The following is a 7,139-nucleotide window of genomic DNA, read 5'->3' as shown; positions in this document are numbered from 1 at the left end:
AGGCTGGGGGGGCTAGTGCCCCCCTTGGTCAATACATAACTCCGTCCCAATATTGATAATTTTCTTTCCATATGTTAAAAACTCTTATTAACATGTTTTCTTCCTTTTCGATTCCAATTCTAAATGATAAGTTGGAGGATTAGTATCTATGTTGGTTCTACAACCTACCTAGCTCATGCTTATAGACGGTGTTGAATCTGTTGATATTGTAATTTGCTCACCATTGATTTTTGTGAAAATATACTATTTTAGTGAGGCCTAAAAAAAATCCCAAGATCGTATTTTTAATCCAAAAGTAATGGGAATCATATGAATTAAGTGGGTTTGTCCCAATTGAACAATGGATGAACCAAATTCCATGAACCAAAAGCAAAAACATCAAATTCCATCTTAATATAGCCAAATATGCATTTCGCGATATTTTGAGTAAGGTTGACCAGATTTAATTAAGCACAGTTGACCAAAGTTTGATTAAGATTTAGGCCATAAATTTAACTATTGGATCGAGGTAAATCAAGGATATATGAAAAGTAATGAAATTTCCTTCAAAACATTGCACATGGACCAAGATTAATGGACTTACAATGACCTAGCTAGATATCGCAATATCATTGAAAAATTGGCCAAATTGTGGTTAAGAAGGCTAAGAACCAAGTCCGTGAAAATGGAAAGAATAATGAAAAACCCATAATATATGTATAAAATCAGTTTGAGGTGCTCATTTTGCGAGAAAATGTGCAGTGAACCACGCACAAATGATCAAAAAAGTTGGTAGTTTTAAGAAATTAGGCGTACTTTCTATGCTCTAGTTCAAATGGAGTCGCCGGATCTTCTCCGCATTGCCTGAAATTGCTCAGAGAAATTGGAAGAAAGCCAACTTTTGAAATTTCCAGCTTGAACCATTTCAACTTCTTGGCTGAAATAACTCTTTGATTATGGAACCAAATTACACAATGACAAGTTTGGTACCTTTAGAAATCATGTGGTGTAAGCTTTCCAACGATACCAAGAACACTCAAAACAGACTTTGGCAAGCTATTCAACCAAGCGTGAAAATTTTGGAACTCAAAGCAGAAAAATCGTATGAAAACTTGGATCCGTGACTGCCAAGCCAAATCTCAACGACCAGGCTTCGACCATGTATGCACTAAGGGCTGGTATGAGGCTCTCATTTTCTCTTTTTTATTTTAACAACAGCCCCCAGCTTAAATTACACACACACAAAAGGCCCAAATAATGTTATAATCCGTCTAGAAAAGTTCCTAGAGGGATTGGTTTACAAGCTTGATAACTTAGGATTATGTGCAATTTTCATTATTGTTTGCTTAGATGATTTCGTGTTGCTTGATTTTAGTTTCCTTTTGAATAATGCATTGATGTACTAAGCCATGATTCACTATAATATGCCTCGGTCTATTTGTCTTTGAACATTTGATAAACAATTCCATGCTGATCTTTTATAATTTTAAGGCGAAAATATCATTTTGGTCTCTTATATTTTGGGGTCACAGTCAATTTAGTCCATATGTTTTAGTAGCAATTAATTGTGTCTTTGTTATTTTCAACTTGCAGTCAAATTGGCCTCTACCATTAACTTACTAATGAAAAATACTTATGTGAAAAACGGTGTACATCGTTGGCGAACAAGTAGCTAATAAAATAGCAAAAGAATATTTAATTGCTACTTAAAAAGCCACATTAGCAACTTTAAGAATAAAACATTTCTCATTAGGAAAAAAATCAAGCTTTTCTTGCACTTTCTTGTTAGCCAAACACAACCCGTAACACAAAAATCAAACTCAACCCAAAAAATTCATCGGAACCAAATTTTGTAAATCGAGCCAAACTCAGATGCCTCAAAATCGTTACCAATACCTAAAACCCACAACATAAAAGACATTCGTTATCTTGCTTAGACACTCACACCAGCCCAAAACTCAAAATCGTTTTACTTTTCCTCACTAACCTCAATCTCTCTTTCGCTCCCTTATAGGAATCTTACATAATAGATGCACTAAGGGCATAGATTTAGGAAACTGTTTTATGGTAAAAGAAAGATAATTGGCTTTTCTTTTTTTTTTTTTTTGTATATTCAAACAAACTCTATATGTAATAGAAAATTAAAAGGTTAAGTACACATTAAAATTGAAACTAAGAAAGGAACGAAAATAGACAGGATTTGAAATGGAGGGAATCTTATTCCTTTAGTTAAAAATTAGCTGATGTGACCCTTTCAGGATTTATCAAATACGTACTGGTCATGGAGACATCAACGAAGCAAGAAGATTGACTATGGATGAGATCCGAAGGTGCATCCATGTGAATCCAGCTTTCAATGGGAAGCTAGAACCGCCAGATATTATATCCTCCTTGCAACGTGCCTTTATGCTTGCCAACTCAAGGTACCAGCAGCAGAATGAAGTTGGTGGAGATGATCATCCTGCTCCACCTAATAATTAATGGCTTCTACTCTTCTGGGAGAAACTAGAATGCCCTATCCTATGGGTGGTGCTATCCCCTTCCTGAGAGAAACTAGCTTTCTGTCTTTTTTAAGTGTTTTCTTCATAATTATCGTATCCAAGAACATTGTGTCTTTAATTTTTACAAGACTTAGTGCTTGTTTTTCATTATTGCTCTCTTCAAATTTCAATACAGGAATGGGGTTTATCTTTTAATTGCTGCTTTAAGTATATGAAGTTGAATCGAATATCATCTAGTTTCCAGAAGTCTGTTTTATTAGCTAAAGCAATACTCTATATATTATTATTATTATGATATTATCAACATGAATGTCCTAAATAGAGAACATGGCCGGCCATGGAAAACCTAGTTCAGATATTATTGAGTCCTAAAAATGGCAAGGGTTCAACTACATCTGCAACTGCGCATATAGCCTGACCAATCAACCCCATCAAATTCGTTTATATCATAAAATTTGATATCAAGATCTTTTTAAGTCTTGGATATACTGCTAAAAAACTAGAACTAACTTGCATTAGCGACGAATGCTATTAGCTTCTTTTCCCATTAGACAATTAACCTGAATCGAATATCATCTAGTTTTCACCTTAGAATATTTAGTAGTTTTGAGATGGAACATAAACCTCAATCTTTCAAGTTTCAAGTTTTAACACAGGATAAGTACCATTATGCAACAATTTCTTTCTAATAAAGTACTTTTTTTTAATAGAAGATTCTTATATAAGTACTCTAATAACGTATTTACTTATCATACTCATCGACTAGCAGAATTTCGATGTTTTCAATTGCATTTATGTATAAGTGTAATTCCCAAGTCCATCCTAAAATTCCCAGGATAATGTGGTATATATTCATGTTCGATCTCCTCTTTTCAATTACGTAGCCAAAGGAGAAACTGATTAGAGTATATCAATCTACCAATCTAAAATGTTAGCCGTTCCATTTAAGATTACATGTGTTTTTCTTTTCTTTTCTGTTGTATTTTTGGTCAAATTATAAAATAAATGCTAACCCTAAATTCTGAAGCCATTATATATGGGTTAATCCAAGAGACAATTCCCCCTAAATTACTAGACTTTTAGTTACAATGAGTAAAATAAAATATATCATGTTTTGTCAATCATAAATTCATAATACATTTTTTATAATACACTTAGCCCAAAAAGGGAAAAAATGTTACACTTACTTCTTGAACAAATGTTTTTTAAGTGCATGCACAGTAAACATAGAGGATATCGTATGCCTTGCCCTCATATAAGGATAATGCCTGTCTCTAAGTTTTGATGTATTTATTTATATTTTAAATAATTATTAAATTAATTATGACGTCATCACGGTTCGATCACGGTTGGACTTCGGTCAAACCTTAAAAGCCTTAAACCTCTCTCATTTACAGTTTCTTGAACGGTCCAAGTTTTAAAATCATGTACAAGAGAAACAAAAATTCAAGATCTTTAGCTAGTAAGGGAAAAGGTGACAAAAGGTACGTATTCCTAGCAACCTTCTAAACCTGTTAAAATAATGGGGGATACGAAATCTAAGCCCCCATAGATAGTAGCTCATTTCTTATGTTTTAATGTAGTAAAATCCGCTGCCACATGTAGTTAGTAAGCTCGGTCTTACTGTCCAACCCTCTTGGACCTTGAGTGGTGTTCTTACTTCTTATTAGTACTCTCGGGAGTGAGAGTTTGTTGGTGCTTTCCAATTAGGAAAGCTAGGTTTAGGGAGTGTTGGGGTTGGGGAGTAGGGTCCTCCAATGCAGGTTTCGAAACTCATTGTATAACTTGCTTTTTTTGGAATAATACATACTTATCCAAAAAAAGGAAAACAAAAAACAGAAGGGAGGGAGAGAGAGAGAGAGTTATATTTTTCTTTATTAATTGGTTTCACATAAAAGAGAGAAAAAAAAAGTTACTTAATGATCATTTCATCATTTGACCACAAGACAAAAATGTTTAAATACTGGACAATACTTATTATTTGTAAAAAGAATTTTCAATCACAAAAAGTAGCCAGTATCCCACGCAATGCGCATATATGCTATTAGTTTAATTGGAAAATTTTAATAATAAATTATTTTATGGCTCATGTATGATATATCATAATATTTGAGAAATGAATTTTGATCATATTACAAATCACTGATTATATTAGGAAAATTGTATTTAATTATATATTATTATTATGTCACTAATAGTTTAAAAATATAAATGGTTGATCAAATATTACATTGCCTAATTTGCCTCTTTATATTTTTTATACTTGCAAAATATAAGATGATCAAAAATTAATAATTATTCAATTTATAAAATATTTTATCAAATATTAAAGAACATCCAATTATCATGAATTCAACATACATGTTAAATAGGAACCTAAGCCATAAGCACGCTTTTGACCATATTCCTAGGGTCTCTCTTTTGGACAAACACATTTTGATCTAAGGTTCTACCAAGGGGCGTATTCTTTGAGAATTCTCTTCATTTAGCCTTCCAAATCATCAATTATTTTGCATTTATGTCAAATAATTAATTCATTATTATTATGCATTAATGGGTAAATGCATTTATTTCTATTACCATATTTATATTCCTTGAGAATTCTCTTTATTTACTATTTGGAAAATGCTAATGAGTGTCCTTAGGGCGCTGATTAATAATTCATTTAAAGAAAGTTTTCATATCACTTTTATAGGAAATGAAAAAAGCTGTCAAAATATTAATTGCTTTTTTTTTTTTCATTTTCCATAAAAACTTTCTTTAAATGGATTATTAATCAGTGCCCTAAGGGCACTCATTAGCATTTTCCTTTACCATTTTCACATCATCAAGTCTTTTGCATTTATGTCAAAATATTAATTCATTATTATAATGTATTAATGGGTAAATGCATAATAATATTAAGTGATGTAACATTAAAAAAAAAATAGTTACATCTATACTTGATCATGTATTAAGTGGGACCCTAAGCCATTATGATCTAAGGTTCTAAAAAGGGGCATACTCTTTGGGAATTCTCTTCATCTAATCTTCCACATCATCAAGTCTTTTGCATTTATGTCAAAACACTAATTCATTATTATTATGCATTAATGGGTAAATGCATTTATTTCTATTACCATATATATATTCCTTGAGAATTCTCATCAAGTTTTTTGCATTTATGTCAAAATACTAATTCATTATTATAATTTCTTTTGCATTTATGTCATTATTAAGTCATTAAGTCTTTTACATTTATGTCAAAATACTAATTAATTAATTATTATTATGCCATTAAGTCTTTTGCATTTATGTCAAAATACTAATTCATTATTATCATGTATTAATAGGTAAATGCATTTATTTCTATTACTAATTATAGAAATAAATACATTTACCCATCAACACATGATAATAATGAATTAGTATTTTGATAATTTGTTTGTAAATAATAAAAATATGCGTCTAACCTTGAGACTCGAACCCTTTCCTCCCAAGACCCCCAAGTACTTTGTGTATGGGGGATGCCAATTCAACTACAAAGCCCTTCATAATTAGTTCTTTGATATAAATACAAAAGACTGAATGGTGTGGAAGGCTAAAAGCCCAATTTTTTCCCATTTAGCCATTATAATTTATAATTTGGTTCTGACCTAGCTTTGGGCTAGCAATAATATATAAATGGTTATCGTTCTTCCAAAACCCTAATTACTACTTACGTGACTTACGTCTACTTCTCCAATTAGGGACGGAGCCAAAAGTTCAATCAAAGGGGGGCAAAGTAAAAATAAATAAATAAAAAATAAAAATTCTCATAAAAATCTAAATTAACATTCATTTGGTGCTAACAAAATGCCAACAACAAAAAAGACACAAAATAACTATTTTTAAATACATTGCAATATAATTATTTATTAAAAGAAAACTTGGCATTCTTTTAAATGTCAAAAATCATTACAAAATGTTATAGTAATTTGTGTAAAAATCGTCTTCAATTTTATTATAAATCCTATTTTTAACTATAAAAACTACTTATATTTGCTAAATAAAAGAAAATAGGAAAAAAAAATCAACACAAACTGACAAATCTAAACAAGATATTAAATAGTCTCGTAGTGTTCAATGCAGACCCAAATCAGAAACTGACAAAGAAAAAATAGACCTCAAGCTAATAAATTAGGAAAAAGTAAGTATTACACAATTTTTTTGCCACAATTATGATGTAGCAATGTATGAGTAGTGAAGAAAATTATTAGTCCATGTGTAAGGGATAAACAACCACTCACAATTTGCTATATCAAAGTTGTAACACTTTTTTTTTTTGTAGAAATTGTGATAAAAAAGTGTGAAATAATTTATGGTTCTAAAACCACTTATTAATTAAAACCAAGACAGTAAGACCAAAAAAAAGAAAAAGAAGAGAGGTCTGCGGTCCACCACTTCACTATTTTTATTTTTGGGTGAAAGACAATCACTCTTTTGATCTAACCATCACTTTTATTTATTAATTTTCTATTACTAATCAAGTCAGTTGTTGCAAAGCCACTCAAACACTGCCAAAAACTCAAGTCAGTTGTGGCAAAGACACTCGTTGATACCACTAGTACTAAGGGAAATCTCATGAGGCTGGGGGGGCTAGTGCCCCCCTTGGTCAATACATAACTCCGTCCCAATATT

The sequence above is a fragment of the Quercus suber genome, unplaced genomic scaffold, assembly GCF_002906115.3.
Source record: "Quercus suber isolate HL8 unplaced genomic scaffold, Cork oak 2.0 scaffold_462, whole genome shotgun sequence".
Classification (NCBI taxonomy): domain Eukaryota; kingdom Viridiplantae; phylum Streptophyta; class Magnoliopsida; order Fagales; family Fagaceae; genus Quercus; species Quercus suber.
Note: the sequence above shows the minus strand (reverse complement) of the source record.